The 22,893-nt window shown below is 39.2% G+C and overlaps 1 long non-coding RNA gene across 1 annotated transcript in view; it reads left to right on the top strand.

Moving 5' to 3' along the window:
- LOC135756293 (uncharacterized) overlaps window positions 1-22,893 on the top strand; it is a 106,545-nt gene that overhangs the window by 18,332 nt on the left and 65,320 nt on the right. The window contains exon 3 of the long non-coding RNA XR_012335248.1: window positions 12,999-13,075. This is a non-coding gene — a long non-coding RNA (uncharacterized lncRNA). The remainder of the gene's footprint in view (window positions 1-12,998; window positions 13,076-22,893) is intronic.

Consider the following 22,893-nt stretch of genomic DNA (forward strand, 5'->3'; position numbering starts at 1 on the left):
TTGGGAGCCAGGTTGACAGAGACGGAGTCTTTGGAATGTGCTCATTGCTGTGTTTGGGTCTGGGGTCTTCACGGCGGGTGTTGGGGGGCAGCGGCAGGCACCACACTGTGCCTATGAACTCTATTCAAACTTTGAAATGCCTCTGCCTAGGCAGGAAATTGAAATATTGAGCTGCATGTGCAGGCCAATGACCATCATGGCATGTTGGCTCAAGTAAAGGAGCTCCATAGATCAGACATGGTCCGCTAGCTTTACAGGTTAAGAAGCAAAAAGAAGGGAGCCAGGCTATGACGGGGGATACAGTGCTTTGCAGGGGTCCAGTTCTAAACCAATTCCTTCAATCCTTTTCACTTAAAAAAGGGCCCCTCTTTCACAGCAGTGGAGAGGCCACGAGTGGCAATTCAGTAGTTTTTCATTGTACAGAGGAAACTGAGGAAAGGTATTGGTGAGAAGTTAGTCAGGGCCAAGGTCAACTACAAACACAATTTACACTCGTGTTACTGTCATGTGACCCATTAGGAAGCACCAATCATGCATTGAAAAAAAGTTAATGTTAGTGATCTTAATTCTCAGAAACACTTCAGCATTTTTTTTAAATACCTACACAATAGCTGAAATTACACATTAAAACAACTGAATAAGTAAACATTTAAATTGATGCTTGCAATTTCCGTGTTACTTAGCAAATGAAAAAAAAAATTCGACAATGCAAAACTGTTATGATTCACTTTGCTTTCTTTCTGAAAAATCAGCCGTGTTTTACACTAACCATAGTTTGGTATTTGTAGTAAAACCATAGCAACTACTACTCAACAATGGTTTCACTACAGTGCCCATATAGTTAAACCATGATATTTGTGGTAAAACTATGGTAAACGAAGTACAAAAACATAGTTACTAAACTTATTTTTTCGACTATAAAAAACTGTGGTTAATTCCCATATCATATTAAGCTGGTTTCTCCCGGGACAGTCCCGTATTTCAACTCTAATTTTAGTGTCCCGACTTATTATGAAAAAATCATATTTTGTCCCGTATTTCATTATTATTATTATTATTATATTTTTTTTTTTTTGCTGAGTGATAGCGTGAGTACTAGAAGTCTCCTCTCATATGAAAATAGCCCAATAAAAATAAAAAGTAAAAGCAAATCGCCTTATAGTATATTTTAGAGAACAATATACCATCCAATCACAATTCCCTAAATCAACTTGATGTTGGTGAGCGGAATCCGACGTATAGACGCATTTGTCTCCTCCTCAATAGTAGGCTATGGGATCAGTCTGTTATTATATAAGTAAATGCGCCACAGTTGGCGGAAGGGGACGCAGGATGTTGAATATCACTTTAAATTTTTCACAACACTTAACCCGACTGGATTCTTTACAGATGTCTCTATAGCAACGGCTCGCGTGACCCTATAGACCCGTGCGGTCAGGCGAGGCGAAATTATGACCAATTAGTGCCATTGTGAGTTCAGATATCTATGGCACACTTACAGGAAATGACATCAACGGGTGCAAACTAAAAATATGTCGCAGGATGGACGGTCTGGGACGCCCGAACATATGGGTCAGTATCGGAAGCTCCAATTAAGCTGGTTTCTATAGTTTTGTCAGGTAGATGCTGGTGAAATGATCTGCAATGGGAATGAAGCATCACTTTCATCCAGAGCAAGACGACACACTTTTATCCTCCTCATACACCGGTACGCAGCACTATCAGCATACACGCATTGTTTAGACAACATGTCTGACGGTAAAGTCCAGCTTGTGTAGTTTTATAATAGTGTCGTTTGTATAATATTGAATGAGTCAATGTTTGTGATTAAATCCCAGCCGGTAGACTGTGGCAAGTGCAGCTGTCTGTGTGCAGGGAGGAGAAACATCATAAACAGTGGATGTTGTACAGTAGGCTAGTGTTGACACAAACGTCGTGTATGTGGGTATGACAGTGTACAGCACATCATATTGCGAATAATACACTTTATGTAGCGCGATCATGCTAACCTGTAGCGACGCGCGCGCGACATACTGTACTGTAACGCATCCATGTTTTAAGTTCGTGCATCACAGTAATGCCAGCGAATCAAGTGGCAGTGCGTGGATGGTCATGTGATATTTGTGGTCCTGGTGGGATAATTCATAATTCATCGATTATGGTCGCTCTGTAATTGCCATCACATATTTGTCCAGCTGGAATACACAGTAATAATATGCTGTATGATTACACGCATGGGAATTACTGAGCACACATACTCTATGATGTTTCATGCACCAACACAAGTCTTACTCTCTAGGCAGTCTTTAGACATCCTAAACATTAAGTTATATAAAAGGAATAATATGACAAGTGTGTATTTTTTATTTTTGTAAGTATTTCTTTTTAAGTCTTTTTTTAATAAACTATAGATCTAAACCATTTTGAGTTCAAGCTCACCCCTCAATTATCCGTAATAGTATTTGAAGGCCCCAAATAACTTTTACATTAAGGCATTTTGCAGGTGCTTTTATTCAACAAATATTAGGAAAAATTCTTAAGCTTGCCATAATTAGAAAGAAGTATGTTTCTTATAAAAAATAACCAAGCACTAAGAAATATATTCATTTTTAGTTGTTTTATTATCTTATATTAATGCATTTTGTTTTATTGTATATAAGTAAAGTTACTTGAGGCCCTGTGAAGTTTGTAGAGGCCCCCTAGTGGGCCCCAGGACCCCTGTTTGAGAAACACTCATGTAGGTGCAATTAGCATATAAAAAAGCAAAGCAAGGTAATACATAAGGAAGCATTAACAAAGGGTCATTGAATTATTAGAAAATAATGCAAACCTAAGGTGGTAATGCACCACGATGCAAAGTGGAGTTCTCAACCAATCAGAATAAAGCATTAAACAGGCCCATGGAATAAAAACATATATACATTTTTTATTATTATACATCACAAATAATATTTTTGATAAAATTCAATCTTTTAAAACATGTGGCCAAGTGACCCAAATGAGTTTGTGGGTTCATTTATGTAGTTTTTTGCATTAATTTACTGTATGTACACTGATTCAAGAGTCCATCAACAGCTACTTATACATCACTTCCGGACTCCAAAAAAATATCAAGAAGTTGGTGTGTTTTTAAATCCAAAACTGTGTAACTGGACATTTAGTTCTTGTCCCTAATGTTTCTGTGTAATGTCAGTTTGTTTGTTGTGACTGGATAACATCTTGACGAAACAGTTTCAATCTGACAGGGCTTTAGTCCAAAGCTGAAGTTTTTTAAACCAGATGTCTGTATTGCCTCTGACTGTCTGTCTGGAGTGGTAACTGTATTATTAATGCTTGCGTGTAGACAGCTCTGTTAATCTCCCGCCATGCAATAGTGGATCAGCTGTGTTTTTCGCATGCAACCCTGTATGTGTGTGCATGTGGATATACAGGTCACAGCAGGCTGGTTCGTTGCTGTAGTGGCGCATGCAGCACAGTCAAGCCTATAAGGTTTTTGGTAATTAGCTGGGTGGGGGCATTCAGCATGGCCATATATTCACCATGCTGAAAGGGTGCGGGCAGGGGGTCTATTGACGGCTGACAGGTGCAGCAGCGGAAGGCGTCAGTAGTTTGGGCAATCGAAACCAGAACTGCGGTCTAGTAGATCTGTCTCCGGCCCCTAGGTTACCCCTCGCCCCCCTTCGGGGGTCAAAATTGAAAGCAAGTTCAAGACCCTTTTCCTGCCCTATTTTGCTGTGCACAAGGTCTGCTGTGTGTTTCTGTGTGTGGAAGGTTTACCCAAAGAAGGCATGACTGAGCCTGATATCTGATTTTTTGCTCTCGTTTAAGGGCTCTGTGAACGGCGACAACATGTTGCTGATGTATACATGCAATTCTTTGTCTTTACCATTTTTCAAAACTCAAACACAATGTTAAATTGAAGTGCCCAGTTAACGTCTTATGTGCAGTGAAGCATGTATAAGTGCAAATACACTTTATTTATTTTACATTTTTTGCATAGGTGTCCAGCCTAAACCTCTTAATCTGTGTTACAACCATGACAAATCCGCTGTCTTGGTGTGAGAGCCAGACCGAAAGGCTTTCTCTGAAAGCTTTGGTTTTATTTAGCATTCCTCAGAGGTTTATGGGCAGGTGTTTGAAATTAAGAGCAGGATATTTATTGGAAACTTTCTGAAGGCACAAACCTTTTTTGCTTACCTCTCAGTTAGATACACACGCACACACACAAGCGCGCATGCAAGCACACACACACACACGCACGTGCGCACACACACGTATACTCTGACACACGATCATGCATACACCCCTCATCCTGTCTCATTATAGTACAACTGAACAAGCAGATAAATGCTAGCCACTGTCATTGCTCCCAGACTCTTAACCATTAGCTCAGGTCAGTGTGTCCTGTAGGTGGGGACCAGTAAAGTATTTTCGACCTGTAATTACCAGGGCTTAGTTGTACCATTGGTGCTTTTCCCAAATCAAGGTGCTACGCTGCAGCTCTTGAGCCATGTGCCAGCTTCTGATTGCAGTCTAGTAGGCCGTGGATGTCAAGTGGCTGGTTGAGAAATGTGAAATCCCAGATAAAACCCAGAGCCCTAAAGAGCCATGAAGTCCCTGTAATGAAGAAAGTGATGGAGTTGTGTGTGCTGAGCACACAGTCAGATGAAGTAAGTCTTTGAGCGTGCGTGTAAGAGTGCGTCTCTGTGACATTTGTCCTCCCTAATCCAGGATTTATAGAGCGCTCACAAAATTTAACAAGGTTAAATCAGTAGGCAGGTTAGCAAAGCGTAACGGAAGCAGAGATTGACAAAATGAGGTAGTGGTAACCCATGAACTGATTAAAATATCGATATAATAATATTTTGAAAGTGTATAATAATATTAGATTGAAAGCGCTGTGAGCGAATTTCACTTGTATATTCCTTGTTTGGGCATGAAGGACCACTGCACTAATGATCGTGTTTTGGAGAACCTAATAATCAAAAATGCATCTGTCCTGGAAAAGTGGAATAATGCCAGGTATTAATGGAGCCGGGCCCTGAATGATTCCCGGGTTGGCGTGGCAGTTAAACGCATTCCAGGTTTTGTGGAGAGGCCATTATTCCTGCTCCTTAATCACCACCTCTGCTTTTATTACCTCCAAAGCCTTACTGTGTGGCTCGGGGAAACCACATGTGGGCATAGGCCAGGAAATGTCGAACAGACAAGAAAACGTCTTCCTTTCCCCTTTAAAAGTAATGGCCTTAGCCAAACACCAAAGGCAGTTTGTTCTTAGCCAAAATTTTGCCTGTCTATAACATTTTAACTGAGATATTGCATGTTGTAGGGATAGGATTGTTGGTATTATGGTTTTCAGAATGCTTTTGTTGTTGGAGAACTATTTTTTTTTTTTTTTTTGTATTGCAGTTGCAAGTCTTGCAAGTAAGGTTGTGCTTAGAAAGGTGAGCCCTGATGGACCGATAACAAAATGCTTGTGTATTGTTTTATTGTATGTGACGAGGCATCGCATTTCCCATTAAAAATAACTGTCTGAAATCGATTCTGAATCGCAAGACTCATGCGCAGCTTGTGCGTGTACTACGGGTCTTTGATCAGCAGGAAGTCCATATCGATCTTTACAATATAAACTATAATTTACAGTAAGTAATTTACAAAGTGCATTTAAAAAATCAACACTCATCAAACACAATAATTTAAAATATTCTTTATTATCATGAAAATACCTAAAACTATTTGAAGAACAGCGATGTAAATATGCTTATAGACATTTCCTGGAATAGCGTTTGTAATGGTTCTTCTTCTGTGGCACAAATGGAGTTTCTGCACGAGAGCGCCCTCTGGCTTTTGGATGTGGCGACATTTCACCATAATTTATTACAATTTATTCATTCAGAAAACGCGCATGTGCACAATGAATTGTCCCAGCCTAATGTTGTATTATCAGCATTACAATTTCAATGGGAAAATTGGTATTAAAAATTGTCATTATTCTTTGTATATATTTGGTATGCCCCCTTTTGCTTTAATGGCATCATTTCCTGAAGCTGGCTTGAACTTGCAATTATGCAAACCTGATTTTTAACACTGATGTTCAATTTGTCAAAATCCTAAAATTTTATTTATTCATTTAAAATTATCATTAGTTTTTATTAAGATTTTCATTGTGATCTCCAAATCTCTTGAGCCTGGATTTCACAGATAGGGTCACATATTTAATATGTCTTGGATTTAATAAATTGTAACCCTCAGGATATGTTGCCCTATTAAAGTATTAAAAAGTCTAAATGTTTTATGCATTTTAAAGTGTTTGCCATTTATTTTTTATTTAAAAACATGTTATACATGTTTACTGGTTGATTTTAAATAGTGTTAAAAATTGAGTTCATTGAAGTGATAAAAAATAAAAAAATATTTAAAATAACAATACATTTATTGTTTTTGAATTTTGAATAAAAATAAGCAGTTTAATAATAGTTCAAATAACATTGGAGCACAGTTCCAACAGGGCCCCATAACGATTGACTTTTTCCAAAGATGCATCACATGTCAATATGGAGAATCGTTTTTTATTGATTGATTTTTCAGTAAGACTACTTAAAATCATTGCTTAGTGTAATGTGAAGTTGTATCATGTTTAAACAATGCTAAAGTTCCTCCCATGCTCAGACTGTGTCCACAGGAGAAGAGCAGTGCTTCAGTTGTGAATTAATGAGGGAGGTCTCATCCCTGACATGGTTCATCCATCAGTTCCCTCCAAAGTCTTCTCCTTTAGGGACAACAGGGTGGGGGGTACAGATGATGAAGAGCACTAATTAAGCTGCCATGATGTTTTGTTTTATTATGGGCTCCGCTTGAGATTTTCAATAAATCTTATTAGCATAGGAGCAGCTCAGAGACGTCTCACCGAAGGTGTGAAGTCAGTCTGCTGTTTACACTGAGGCTAACAGCTGCACACTTGCGAGGGCTGTAAAAAATACGCTGAGCTGGTTTCGCTGTCGTCACGCCGTCAGTTGATGCCATAATTCATGTGTGTCATCCACAAGATCCTTGTGTGGGTCTGGGGGAGTAGGTGAGTTTTTTAAGCTCCTCCTGTTTGCCCACTGCCTGATGGCCCCCTGTAGAGAGCAACAGCAATTATCACCTTAGAGGAATGTGGGAGCCTTGTGTTAAATTCCCTTTGACCCCTTAGTAGAGGAGGTCAGGAGGTGGTGATCCCCCCAGGGAGCAGCAGGCAGTGAGGGGGGGGGGGGGGGGGTGGTTGTGCCATGCATGGGTGCCTTTGGGGTTTTTTCTCATGGTCAGAGAAAACTTGAGTCTGACTTTGGTTTACAACTGCAGGCCAATGAAGTTGGTCTAGCAATGCTGAGAGGAGTTTTATGATGCGTTTGTAATGCAAATGGCAGCTTTGCTTTTTTAATTTGATTTGGCTGGTCTCACACCTCGAGGACAGGCAGTTAAAGGTTTGTTCATTCGCGAGGCCCACATATAAATAATCTGTTGTCATTTGTTTCCCTGTTGATCACTTCAAGAAACACTTAAAGAAATAGCATTTCTGTGAGTGTGTATGCCAAAATCTAAGCCTGTATTTAAAGCCATGTTCAACAGACTTGTGAGCATTGCAAATTGTTCTCTATACCAAAATACACTTTCAAATACATTATTCCTTACTTAAAAGTTATTTAGAATAAAGTGTGCAATGTTAATCAAATTAATTAATATAAAATGTAATATTTAAGAATATTATTTGCAATTTTTACAGTATTTTTCAAAGTATCCTTTAATACTCATAATAAAGATTTTATATATATAAAAGCTAGACAGTCATAGTCCAAATTCATGTCATTTTATAGATAATAGTGCCTCATATGATCCTCTGAAATTTATCTTTTGCGTTCCAAAAAAGTATATTGATTTAGTAAATGTAACAGTAACAGTGTAATGCAACTGTAATGTATAACTATTTATTTAATGTTTGTCACATTGTATTTAAGGAACCCTATACCATATGTATCCTATACCATAACAGAAGATAAAACTGTTAGAGATCTTAAGATGTTTGTTTTGTGTCAAGCTGTGTTGTGTTTGGATGTGTAAATCATAGCTTAACAAGGAAGGCATACCACATTATAAAGACCGGCCTCTAAATTAATGCACTAGTAGTATTGTTTGGCTTAAAGCGTTTTAAGAAAGTGTGAACTTTGACTTTTGTCAGCAAATTTAGGCTATAACCACCATTGACATTGAGAGGAACATGCTGTCCCCCACATATTTAGGTTAGTGATTGATCCGCTTAAAAATTCTTTCAATAATAGAGATTTATCTTTTATATTTGTACTCTCCATATCTTGAAAACACGGCTACCTGCTTGATTGCTTATTCTTTATAAAGTTATGAAGACATCATTCATTCAGGAAGGCATCTCTCTGATGTCTGTCTTAGGATTTACCTCAAACATTTGGAAGGATAAACAGAATTTTTAAAAAAAGATTAAAATATTGACCTTGTTTTATTCTTTGACACAAAGGTGGCGTGGGGTTTTTGTCTTTGATGGAATTTAGATTCTGTACCACTCACGAGTGGCTGTCTAAAGGGAGTAGCCGTTACCTATTGTTGAAGAAGCACATCATTTGCAATCATTGTCAGATGTTGAAAGCTGACTTTCTTTTTATGTTACCTTTTGAGTGTGACTCGCTGCAGCACAAGACATATCAAGTGTGTCAGAGTTGTGAGAGAGGTAAGACACCGTATTGATCTGCTTTATTGATGGAATCTATTCTCAAGCCTCTTACTTATAACAGATTTCCTTTCCTTTCCTATAGGAGTACAGAACACAGAACTGCTTCTCGCTAATGCTATTTCTCTTGTCTATTGTATGTCCTCCGTTCAGGCTACCCAAACTTGGTGAAACTCCCAATGAGCTAGATGTATAGTTTTGTTTTGACGCACATGTAGGTCATGCATGCACGTACAGGAGAATGTAGTATGTAGCCCAGGAGATGCACTGCATTTTGTTGCAATGTGCATGCGTTGAACGTCTGTCTGTGTGCACATACAAGTTAAATAAACGTATGCTTTGCGATGCTGTGCTGTGCATTCGACCAGGTGCGTGCATTCGCATATAAGTAAAAAACAGAGTATACTCTGGACTTTACCCTCCACTAGGTCATCAACTTGGTTCTGTCCTCAGCAGTTTGTGACAAAGCACAGTGGCCCTGTAGGTTGATTAGATTACCTTGTTGTTTCAAATTTGAGCCGTTTAAAACCAACCACTTCAGGATGGTAGGATATTGTCCTTACCACTCCAACCCTGTCCCTCAGGAACCTGTGTCCATGATTTATTTAATATTAAGGTGTCAATCCTGAGCAAACTAAGCTCTCACATACACTCTACCCCATCAAGCCCCTAACCAAACCCTCTGGAGCTTTGCTGCTCTGTGCTCACGGAGTGGGACTTGAACTTCAGTGTTGCCATAGAAACGTAATCCTCCTCTCAAATCCCTGCCCACTGCCCTACCCCACTTGTTCACAACCATGTGCAGATTTCTTTAATGACTGTGGGTAGGCACAGTTTTTACTGCTCCGACATGCATTAAAACGGAAGTCAGTACTATCAGAACAGAGTTTATTGAATATCTGTCATGATTCATGAATGAAATGAATCAGAATGTATTCTACATTCATCTCTATCCGGTTGTTAAGTGATGACGTAAGGAATACTGTTTCCAGGTCCAAACCTCCACTCATTTCAATAGATGATGTTATTTAAACAGCTGATTATGAGTACTATTTATTCATATCACACATTTAAGCGAAAATGTTATAAACTCAAAAGTGTACACTGCCGTCTCCAGGCTCACGTTATCCGCTTGTTAAGTCATGACATAAGGAATACCGTTGTCAGCTCCAAGCCACCACATTTAAACAGCCATTCATGAGCACAATTGATTCATATCACACATTTAAGCAAACATTTTATAAACTCACATGTAAACTGCAGTCTCAGGCTCCCAGAATCAAAGACGGCAACATATTAATAATTCATAAAAAATCCACGTCCATAAATCCATGTCTGGTCATCTCGGATTTTGTTATGGAGATAAAAATTAGGATTGGGTGTTTTGGTAGTTTTTCATGATACGAGTGTATTATAGCCGTGATTTTTTTTTTTTTTTCTCTATGACATCTGTGAGCGGTTGGACCCGGCCTTAACAACCAGATAGCTTAGGTAATATTAATGCAGTGATTTAAAGAGATATTTATCTCAAAATCAGTTGATGGCACCCATTGACTTCCATAGTATTTTACTACTATAGAAGTCCAAGGGTGCCGTCAACTGTGTGGTTGCCTTCATTTATCAAAATATCTTCTTTTGTATCCAGCAGAAGAAAGTCATACAGGTTCAGCACAACATGAGGATGAGTAAATGATGACAGAACTTTTATTTTTGGGTGATCTACCTCTTTAAAGCCACTGACAGGATTTTCAATTTTTAGGATGAATACAGTAGATGTCGTATGTGCTTATGTGGAAAGTAATGTAGAGAAGAGAATTCATTGGTATAATGAGATTCATAGACAGTCTTTTAGTTGTCTACAGAGACTGTATGTGCTGCTTGTGTGTGTGTGTGTATGACAAATACCACACACACACACACACACACACACACACACACACTTCCAAATACAAGCCTCCGGGAAAATGCTGTGTGGAGGGCAAGCAGGCAGGAGTGAATGAATTTCGAGTGAGGATGAATGTCACACACATGCCCACGCTCAGTGTGTGAGGCAGACTCACATGAGAAGGAAGAGATTCCCCTCGTCTATTCTTAGTCCTGTGTTGTACTTCTCTGGTCTGCTGCCTCAGCACAAAAACCAGACCATACAGCCCATTCTCTGTGTTCCTCTTAAAGGAGACGACCAGCAAATTTGGGCTCAATGGGACTTTCAATTGTGTGCAGTTGAGAAAGTGCGGCGCAGACAGACTGTGACCTCTTTGACCAGACTCCAAAATCATTTAGATGAGAAGACAAGACAGTGTGTTAAAAGGACGTTTGATCAATTTGATCAGTTAATTAAGAACGGTTCAGATTGAGTTTTTGATTGACTCAAAATATTGTTATTAAAATAATCTATATTATGTACTTTTTAATCTGTGTAATGGTTCAAGTGACAATAGTTCAAGTTCATGTTGAAGTTTGTCTATGCCATTAGCGACACCAAACCGACTCAGAAGACAATGACCATGGTTGCATGCTTATTCTTATAAGGGTCCATGTTCTGCATAAAGATTAGTTTATGTGCTGTTTGTATGTACAGCAGTTAGATTTTTTCTATAAAATGACATGTACATTATTTTCCTGGTTCTCTCGTTTTGCAGTACTGAACATCGCTCTTTTTGTCTGTGACAAATTGTGTGATAAATTGTAAAATGTAGGTCAAGTAATTTCTTTTTAGGACTTCTCTTCAAATGTTTTTTTCAACCGCTTGTAAGATCACAGACAATTATCTGTATTTGGACATATAAATGCAAATATAAATGATCAGATGTGGTAGTTCTAGCCTCATTCCACAGATGCGACAGATCGAATGTGACGATGATCAAGAGATCATGTTCATTAGGCTGAAGGAAAACAAACATATGCCCGGGAAGAAAGAGATAAAAATATGTTGAAGAGAAAGACCTTGGGAGTGTCTTGGCCCCTATCTAAAACTGTTAGGGGCCCAGGCTTTGTGGTCATCTTGTCTCCGGGGGCCGGTTGGGTAATTATCAGAGAGGGTGCACGTGTGTGAAAACGGGTGCGTTCTCACTGCACCCCATCGATGGGCGCCCCAAACTGAGTGGGATGCCCTGAAAAGTGAATCCAATCTTCCTTTTCTCAGCTTCTCCCCCAGGAGTGGAGAAGGATGCAAAGACCCATCTTCAACACGTTTGATGGGGGCCCCATTGGACAAAGCGCTCTTTCCTGCTCGCCCATGTGGAAAATGATGGCGTAGGAGGAGGGAGACAATTAGTGGGATCTGCTAATCACCCAGGCAACACTCATTTAATTGACATGTGAAATTTTGTTTAATCTAACATGTCGATAGGCAATATGACAAAGGCCTGGAAGCCAAGGACTAGACAGCTTATTATTGGAGGAGAGTCTTTGTAAGGTTGGGTGTGTGGAGCTACATGGGGTGGGGGTTGATGTGAGGATTAAATGCCATTATCCTCACAATGCATTTGGACAAATAGCGATGCACACTCTCACTTAGATGTTTTTATGTTTGTTGTTTGTTGGTAGAAAACAGTGTGCTGCTTTATTGCTATTGTTATTATGGCTTTGGAGGTTTATGGAGACACGCGGTTCAATGAAACGTGCACACTTGAGAGTTTGGGCTAAATGAGAGGCCACTTTTGTATTCGCAGAAATCAATAAGCTATTGAAGGTCATTGAAAAGTGAGCTTTACCTCACACTGTTGAATTGATGCTGGTAGAGTGATTCATAAGCGCAGACTTTTGCTTGGTACAGTTTGCCACTTCAACATTTTCACACATTTGGTGAAACTAAAAATTAATTAAAAATCTACAATCACAATGCTTGTTTCACAACTTTGCATCTTAATAATCATCATCATCAAATTAGCTTTTAATATACAATGTTGTCCTCAGAAATTTGGTCTTGTAAGCAGTGCAAATCTTAAACTGTGTTAATAAGTCAGAATGCATGACATAGCATTAACCCCCCCCCCCCCAATGGTTTTAATACTACACCCTTAAATATACACAATGATGCCATAGGAAAACCGTTTAGGTTCTCCAGAAAAACTTTTAAGTCCAGTGTTTTTAAAAGAACCGTTGCTTTTTTCCACTACAAATAATATTTTGTGTAGGATTTATGGATGGTAAAGGTTGTTTAAAACCTTTATTATTAAGAGTGTAGTGTTTGTATAAAGATAATCTTACACATTTGGCTTTGGCTTATCTCTGACATGTTCTCCTATTTGTTTTGCAGTGGACTAATGGTTTGTGTGAATGAAGACACCCTGGACATTAAACCAAAGAGGTTAATGGGATAATATCAAACCACAGGTAGGTCTAACCTGTTTGCTTTAACTATGTTAATGTTCTACCCCAGCCATGTACTTTATTCAAAAATGTATTGTAATGAAATTGAGAATTCTCTGTAAGTTTGGTTGTTCTGCAAAAAGTTTATATCAGTTTAATTGAGAGTGTTTTAGAGTATAATATAACTGTGTTGTTTGGACTAGTAACATCTGTGAACAGAGTAAAATGAAATAGAATCACAAGAATGGGATGGGAGAATCAAAGGTTCAATATAAATTATATGGAATTGCTGTACAACACATCTTATGAGGGGGACATCATATCATGAAAACTTGAAATATTAGGGCTTATGTATACATGTGAAAGCAAGTGATGATGCTTCATTTGTGGTCAAATTTGTTCCCAGCTGGCCAAAAAAATTATGATTTTATGATAACTATATTGTGTATTCCTTTTTAAATCTGCTTATTGACAGTTTTGAATATAAGTAACGCAGCTGCATAGATTAAACGTTCATTCTATATGGACGCCACGCTTGGTAAAATCATCACTAGTGTGTTCGTTTCAGATTTTTTAATTGTGCTTGCCAGAGAGTTTGGGTATTTGCCCAAACTCTATGGATTGGCCTGACTTAAAATGTGAGTATTGGGGGTATGGATGTCTATGTGGGGGATTGTAAAGGGTGAGGGTGGCATGTGGGGGTTTTTGTGGTGCTTGTAAGTTGGAATTTATCAGACAATTGAATACAGTGTATGTACAAAATTCAAGTGCATTGATTTGCTTAATCTTAAAGGGGAACAAACATCACACAAAAAATCTGACTTTTTCCATGTTTAAGTGCTATAAATGGCTCCACCCAGATCAACCCAGTAACTTAGTTTTGGTAAACCATTCTCTGCAAGCATGTATAAAAATAGGCCATTAAAATGTGGCTCCCCTTGTGATGTCAGAAGGGGATAATACCTCCCCTTAATCTGCGCTATCCAACCACGGCACTGCCATTTAGTGCAGAGATCAGCTCATTTGCATTTAAAGGGACACACCCAAAACTGCACATTTTTGCTCACACCCACAAAGTGGCAATTTTAACATGCTGTAATAAATTATCTGTGGGGTTTTTTTAGCTAAAACTTCACATACTTACTCTAGGGCAGGGCTTCTCAAAGTCCGGACTCCGGTCCGGATCCGGACCCGACGGCAACTTTATCCGGACCCGCGTCCACCTCATATTACAAGTGCATTAATTTCTATGTGATTGATTAAATGTGTGCATTTGCTATTTTACAAATGCATATTAAACTTGTAAACCATTCGTTTAGTTTTTTTCCTTTTAGATTTAAGAGTATTCCTGGTCCGAAAATAAAACGAGTTATTTAAAAATTTCCTGACGCTGTAGTCATCACACCCAGATATTATGCACAGCTACTTCATGTACTACGGCTTTTGATCAGTCCTTACCAATCACTGTTGGTTTGAGTCGTTTAAAACATGCATTTAAAAAAGCAACACTCGTCTAACATAATCTTTATACATATTCTTTATTATCATGAAAATACCTGAAAAGGTTTGAAGAACAGCAATATAAATATACCCTTAAGACATTTCCTGGAGCTCCGTGTGTCTGGTTCTTTGTCTGCAGCCCATGTTAAGTTTCTGCCCGAGAGCGCCCCCTGGCTTTTGGATGTAGCGGCATTTCACCGTAATTCATTGAGAAGCATAGCAAGCATCATCAGCCAATTTATAGGTGCACCCCTAATTTTGGTCAGTGTCTCTGCCTACCAACCACACTTTTTTGCCATGGTTTATGCATATGATGGAGAACAAACTGTGCCATTTCTCTAATTAGGTTGCTCTGTATTTTGCACCTGGTTACTTTTGGCATATTTCTTGTTTATTTATTTTTTTTAATTTACTTTAAATGCAAAATTATGTTTTTCCCAAACTATTTGTGTTGATTTGTTACATAAACAAATGATTTACATAAAGTTTTTCCGGACCTAAGAAAATTATGGGAATTTAGATTTGGACCTTTGAATGTAAACTTTGAGAACCCCTGCTCTAGGGACACCACAGACTTATTTGACAACTCAAAAAAGTCATGTGAAATGTCCCCTTTAATTTGGATGCAAGCTCCGATAGTAACAAAAAGCAATGGTCACTATTTCTCCACTAGATGACCAAAGTCATGTAGACAGTGTTTTAAATATTAATGGCATATTTGATATTCTTGGAAATTGATTCAGTCTGGTTGTGTGGTTTTCTCCAGTAGACCCTTAACTGCAGCACAACGTAATTTTTTTCTCCAGCCAGGTTTATTTCCCTCATCTAATGTTGCCATATTGGTATCACTGAGCCACTTTTCCCTCTATATTGTCTAAAATACTAGGTTGAGCCGTATCGACAACTTCCTGTGAAATTGGTTGCGCGCGGCTTTGTGCTATACGAGAAGACAACAGCATCAATGAGCAGGTCTACCTCAATTTCCTATCAGTCCCTCTTTATTGTGACAATAATAACATGGGCTCTTTATGCAGTAGCTATTACTGCCCCAAACAGCAGGAGATCTTGCCAAGACCTAGGCGGTGAGGAGGGGGTTTACATCACCGCATCCCCACTGCATCCCCTCCCTTATTCTTTCTGGAACAGGGCCGCTCTTGCTTTGCCACTGTGCCCTGACAACTGACTGCTTAAACGAGTGCACGAAAATAGGTGCCTTGCTGGTCTCCATGACAGACTGCACATAATCAGTATTGAGGTATGTAATTACAGCTGTCAGGCCCATCCGCTGTAATTGATGCAAGTGCAAGCAGTGTTCGCTGCTAGGGCGGCTTGTAACTGCACACATGGCACCGTTGGCCTTTCCCCGCTGCTGCGGCTCATGAGAGAAAAGAGAAAAACATTACCTGTGTGATGGTGCATGTTAACCTGTGCCGACCGCCTTAGCGAGTCTTTATTCGCTAGGAGTGACAGTCATTTTTTTTCAGTGGAGGATAGTGGGTTTGTCTCCTGGCTTTGGGTTTCTCAGACTGAGTTTAATGTTGCCGGGCACATTCACAGATGGTAAAGGGGGGTGGGGGGTGTGATGAAAATGCTGTCAAAGCCACAGACGCTTAAGTGTCTCCAAGGCGAGGTGGTCTGTCTGCGGGGTGTCTGTGCTTGGCTTATCGCTGTTGGCTTTTTAAGTGTTTCAATTCCTGGCATCCAGTAGAACACACGGCGCACCATTTAACTTCTGTAAAAAAAGGAAAATCACTTAAATCAAGACTTTTTATGTTGCTTCATACGTGTGTGTGTGTGTGTGTAAAGAGGGAGTCAAGATGGGTAGGGCAGAAATACAGTGGCTTGAGCATCTGGGGTAAATATGCCCGATGTGTCCTCCAGAGAACATATAAAGACATCCTAGCTACAAAGCTGGGGTGTCAGGTGCTCGCCCTTCTCATAGCTGCTGTAATATTGATCAGAGGAAGGTATGCCTCAACCTTTTAGTTCTGTCGAGGTTTGCTGGTGGAAACCATCACAAGAGAAAATGTATTGATTTGGCTAGGGAAGGCAACATTTGGGGTTAGTCTACTAGAGGCTCGGTTAGAATCTTGTGTTTGTTTTGCTATTATTGGTTTATTTTATTTTTAAGCAACTGTTACAAAAGCTGTTAATTTGCTGTGGCATTAGAAACTGCCTGTTTCACATTTGCATTTTTGTCTCTGTACCAGGAAAGCATTTTTAAGATTTTCAAATAATGATGATATTATTAATATTAATCTAAGTTCTAATAAAGATTGATAAAAGAAATAAATGAATTGTTGCATTAGTTCTAGTACAATCACAATATGGGTTTAATAGCATTTATTAAGTTGAATTAAAAATGTTAATGAAACAGATCCACATCATGGTCTGTCTCCCATTAATCATCACTGGAGATGCATGATGATGGATGATGGGTTAAAGCCTGTACTGATTTATACTTAAAACAGCAAGCAGATATTTATAATATAATATATAGTAGGATGTGTATCTATCATGACAAATTGAAATTAATAGAAATACTTTGTGCATTTGAGTTATTTCTCTTAATAATAATCTTTTAAAAAATATTTCTCAATCATTTGAAGCTTTTTAGTTTGTCTGCCTTTTGTCTTTTTTAACTTTGCAGGCTATATCACTTAAATGTAAACATTCTTAAGACCCATTCACACTAAGAATGATAAATATAAGGTAACATTAACTATAGTTGACACAAACAAACATTAGTGTTGTTTATTTCAAGCTTGCTGCTTTAAAGCAGACATATCATGCTTTAAAATCTGTCCTTTTTACATATAAATCATCTATTTGTGGTCTATATAAAGCGAAACTACAATGCTTGGGTCTGAATTCCTCATTATTATAGCCCCACAGGCTCCCTTTCTACCCCTTTTCTGATGTGCATCTGAGAGCAACTCGTTTTGGTGCTGTCTTTTTAAATGCACGTCATACCCTGCCCCCTCTCCAGGTTGCAGAGGTGACACTCGGTTAAACTCCACCCCGTTCGGCCATTTTTGTAGTTTTATAGCAGAGATACGATTATCTAGCGGCACAGAAACTTTATTTACTCGTTATTCACAAAATGTCAACAACGGAAGACTTGTCCATCCAGCCTTACATGTTCGAGCCAGAGTCGGAAATGGAGCGAGATGAAAATGAAGACGACGAACCTGCAGAACAAACGTCTTCATGTGGAGGTATCGCAATGGTGTGTTAATGCCGGCTGTCTTATTTCAGAATATTAACAATTATAAAGTTGACTATTATTCTTAGTCAATTGTTAGTTGTTGTAATATGCTATAACTTAATCCCGGGTTGATGACCACATGCGACATCCGCAGGCTGCAGCCTTCGGATTGAGAAACAGCACTTCTAAACCATGACCACTGTGTACTTTACTGTTTTTAAAGTTATTTACAGCTTACAGAAGTGCTTTGCTCGTCGTCTCCAAAGATAGAAGTAATCGACCCCTCAATCAGACGAAGTCTATCGGCAAATCCTACTTTATACTGGTGGAGGTTGGTGAAATAGTTATCCTTGAAGTGCTTCGCGCACTAAAAAATGACATTTCTGTGAAAAATAAAACTCAATCAGGCACAGGTTCAACAACCGAACATTTTGATTTACTCTCTCGTAACTTCTGCATCCTTGAGCTTGGACTACAATATCGCAGCGAGAAATTGAAAATGGCGGATTGCTCGTAGTGTTGGGCTGGGAGTATTTGGCAGTTCCGCTGCAAATACTGTGACGTAATTGTTCAAAAATCGTAATAGATAATAGAAAAATCAGAACAGGTTGGAAAATATGACCAAAACAGAATATAAAGATATCAACAAAGCACCTGAAGAGACAAATTTCAACTTTAATGTACTTCTAAACACTACAAATATACAACAAAATGCATTTAAGAGCTAAGAAAGTGGATTTAGCATGATGTCTCCTTTAACACATTTTAAATGCACGAGCCTGGATGGATTTCGAGTGGCTCTCAGTGTTGTATCATAAAAAAAGAAAATTCTCTGAAATTGTTCCCAATAGTATAGTTTCTTTGCATCTTTAGTCAATCCTGTATGCATTTCTGGGCAACAGAATCGTCATTGGCTAGTAATGCTATGTATGTATATACGTATGTACATTTGTATGTATGTATGTATGTATGTATGTATGTATCCGGTAAACTCATCAAAGAATAAATAACATCAAAGTCATTTACGAGCAGTTTATTTTTGATAACAAGCAAAATAAACAACGTGTAGATTAACTTAGCTCAAATCAGAGATAAAGCTAATCAAAAACTACCCCTAGCTAACGTTATTGTGTAAAGTGTTTACTATTTAATGTATACAATCTCAAAACTACTGATCAGCTGCTAAACCTCACATCAAATAGCGGTAATCCATGATCGCCGTCTTCCCTCGTCTTTAGGAAACTAAAAAAACATTTGTTATTTTCGATGATGTATTTGTTCAAGAGTTCAGTTTAGACACTGGTTTAGTTAAACCATTAAACAAAAAGAGACTGGAAGTAAAGTTCCGCTCAGAGGTGTAATCGCGTCACCGATGGGTCCGATGAAACCGTATATGAAGAATTTGGTTCCAAAACGAGATAACTCCTTTTTTTATTTTAGTCAAAACATGTTAAATCTTATTTTATCATGGTTTGATGGTGTTTTACTGTGCTACTTAACTTAAAAAAATACAGATATGAAGGCTTAAATCAGAAAACAAGATTTTTGAAAAAATATTAGATATATTAGACAATGGCTAATATTAAACATTATTTAGTTGCCCAAAGTTGAGATTTACCAGCTTTGTAGAGGGTTGATATCTTTGTGTGAACGGGCCTTTAGTCTTTATGCGACTTTATGCGAGTATTGTTCTCTTGACAGACAGGTTGATTTACCCAGTGTGCTAACCTCTCACTGTCTGGATCTCAATAAACTTTAGATTGCAGTGGTGGAGGTTTCATTGTCCACTAATATGTTTATGTAGTCTGCCAACACCTTTCCTTACAGGAAGCATTGACCCTCAATTAAATTAGCACTAGCTAAATATATCTACACACATTGAATCCACAATGTGAGGTGCCATTTTGTACAAGTCTGGCTCTGCACTGGTGTGTGTTGCTCATTGCAGACTATAGGAACACAAGGTGAAGTGTGAAAGTTTGAAGTGAGTTAAGCTAATCATTGAGTAATTACAGCTGCCAAAAGGGAGCCATTAGCTAAGTGCTATCCAGCAACTTTTGCGTCTTTATCCAGCGTCTTTGCGTGAAGAATCTTAGGTCCTGTTTACACCTGGTATTAATATGGGTGTAAAAAGTCTTGAGCTGGTCCACTTTGGACCACATTCAGAGGTAAACGAAAACACATTCGACCGGATTGCTTCGAATGTGAACGCCTACTCTCCACCTATAATGAACAGAGCACAATATTTTTACATCGGTCCTGACTTTTAGACCAGTCTTTAGGCTATCATTGATAAAACTATAGCAGCTGCTTTCTCTTTTATTTTTGTTTAATTTTGGAAGCAACTTAAGACCATTACCTCGAAGTATTGAAACACCAGAGGTCTCATTTATTAAACTGTGCATAGTATCCTTACTAAGAGTCTACGTACGCAAAAAAGACAAAAATGGCATGCACCAAAAAATATTAAGACTTATAAAAGAAAGCAATGTTCCTTTTATAAATCACAGATCACCTGCATACATGAAACATCCTCAGATCCCACCCTGCCAACCCATTCTCCCATCAAGTTTGTTTTTTATAGATCACAACCTTTGTGCGGGAACTGGCGTACGCACGTTTCCGTGCGAAGGTTTTTAAAATGAGACCCCCGGTGTGAACAGGAATGTTTCTCTCTTATCCAATTGTAATCGGATCAACCAAAATACATATTAATACCAGGTATAAACAAGGCTCAAGACCCTGTCAGACTTAAGGGGATCGCACACTGGCCGCGCAGCTCCGCCTAGCAGAACTCGGAGGTATTGTAAACCGGAAGTGCACATTAAATAGCGCAAGCCTCGTCAGATAGCGTCTACTTCAAAATGCAAAATATACGTTAGCAGCCAATGTTAATCCTTAATGATTTGGGACAAATATGATGTTATTTAATGTTAAACTATGTGAGTGGCGCTGTGTGGCGCGACAGGGATTTAAACAACTTCCTGAGTCACAGCTGGGTGGCGCCGACAGGTGCCACCTGGCGGCGCCGGTGTGCGTATACTCATAGAAAACAATGTGTTCAGTTGATTTAGAACGGCGCGGCGCTGAGGGGCGCTGAGCGGCGCGGCCGGTGTGCGATCCCCTTTAGACTTCCATTGTTGCTCATTAGCAGTTTTTTAGTGCCTTGACAAATCATATAACAGTGTTATTAAACATGTCGAAACATTGTTTGTCAATTATTCTGCTCGCCTTGTAATTGGCGCGCACTGTGAATAGACTATATAAATATATTTATGAGCTGATGAACATTGTGCTATCAAATGGAGGCTGTAAATTTAGAGATAGTTGACGACTTTATGAGAATGTTTATGGGATTCAAAACTGTTTATTTTCATAAACAGCTCAGCAGATGCTTGGAGAGAGCAGCTGTTCTGGTTTGTCTTCTTACGGAAATGACAAGGCCAGCTGTTGTTGTGTACTTACTGTAGTTTAGTGCTAGTAAATTTTAAATAGGCAGAATTTATCTTTCAGAGTAGAGAAAAAAAGAATTGGACATGTATTTCATAGATCAGTGTTATTGTAGCATTTAAAAACGGATCTTTCGTTACTCCAGGCAACGCTGATGCCTTATGATGGTGATCAACGCATCCGTAACATTCACACAATGAGACAGAACTTTGAAAACCCTTTGTTATTTATCAGCTTCTCAAAGCATTCATGAAAGAAAGAAGATAAAGCATGAGGAACAATCTGTTCTGACAGCAGGTTATCTGCATCATTCAAGTACCCAGGCAGTTGCACGCAGGATAAAATATATGCTTGTCTGTGTTTGCATTCTTATCTGTGCATTCGTCCATACCTGATCACAAAAGAGGACCGTTTAAACCTTAGATTAAGCCTGTTACGCAGCTCTATCAGGAGAAAGGTGCACCACCTTGATGCATTTTGTGATCTCCAACTACAATCACAATCCCAGCTGAAATCTTCCCTCTGAATGAACATCTATATTACATATTCTAAGAGGGATGGAAAGGAAAACCAGAGGGCGGGGGTGTATATAAGTGGGTGTCTAGTGTCAGTGTATGTGTGTACGAGTTGTCTAAGACGTGTCGCCGTTTGATGTTTGTGTAACAGCGTGATCTATACGGCATAAACACATATGCTTGCATACATTTCCCTGCATGTTCTGTTACTACACCAAAGAGCAGCTTTATTTCCCCACCCAGCATGTGCGCCTGTACATGCCAGTCTGTCTGAGATCAGACTCTTTCTGACACTACTCTGTGTGCCAGTCAATTCAAGACCAGACTCGCCCGCAAGTGCCAGTCTATGTTAGATGGGAGTCTCGCTGTCGGTCTCGCCATGTGGCACAGGAGTGACTCTTCAGCTCTTTAGTAAATCTTGGCTGTCATCGCATGCTCATTGAGGAGCAGTGGGCATGTCTCCAGTCCGTGAACTGCTGAATGAGGGCTTGGCCAGGCGAACAGACGCAGACGGTCAGTGGGAGCTGAAGAGCACCACGGTTGTGTCGCTTGGATGGGACGCTGGTGGGGCGGATGATCCTCCTGTCTCCTCTTCACCCAGTCTTTGTCTCCCTTGCTAATTGAGTGACCTGACTGACCCTAGAGGAACATGTCACCACAGAGGGGTCAGGGCCCTGGTGTCATGTGACATGAAGCCTGTGACCCGAGTTTGGCTGATGTAAAGGGAAGGGCCAATGTCACAGATCTCAACCAAAGGAGGTGGTTTACTAATCCAGCATCGCAGAAGTGGGCTATGATTCAGTTTGTGTCATTTCAGTTGGGATAATGTCCCCAGGTAAATTTTAAATCAGCATTTAACTGCTTGTAAAAGTTATAAGATTAGATAGAAATGAATATGGGCATATTTGTCTAATCCAAAGAGAGTGATTCTTCCAGTATTCCAACAACAGACTGATTCAAATGTGGCATTTTGTTTTCATAGGCATTATTTGCAAAAACAACCGGCACTCTTATTGATTGCAGTCCTACAATAGTCCTTTTTATTCATGCTATGTTGCCTAGTGACATAATGACATCCATCAGGAAGTCAAATGTCAGTCCTTTCTTGCTCTGACATTTAGTTTTGGGTACGGCATTATTGTTTTGCATTTGATTTGGTTGGTGTCAGA

Source organism: Paramisgurnus dabryanus, chromosome 16, assembly GCF_030506205.2.
Source record: "Paramisgurnus dabryanus chromosome 16, PD_genome_1.1, whole genome shotgun sequence".
NCBI classification, from domain to species: domain Eukaryota; kingdom Metazoa; phylum Chordata; class Actinopteri; order Cypriniformes; family Cobitidae; genus Paramisgurnus; species Paramisgurnus dabryanus.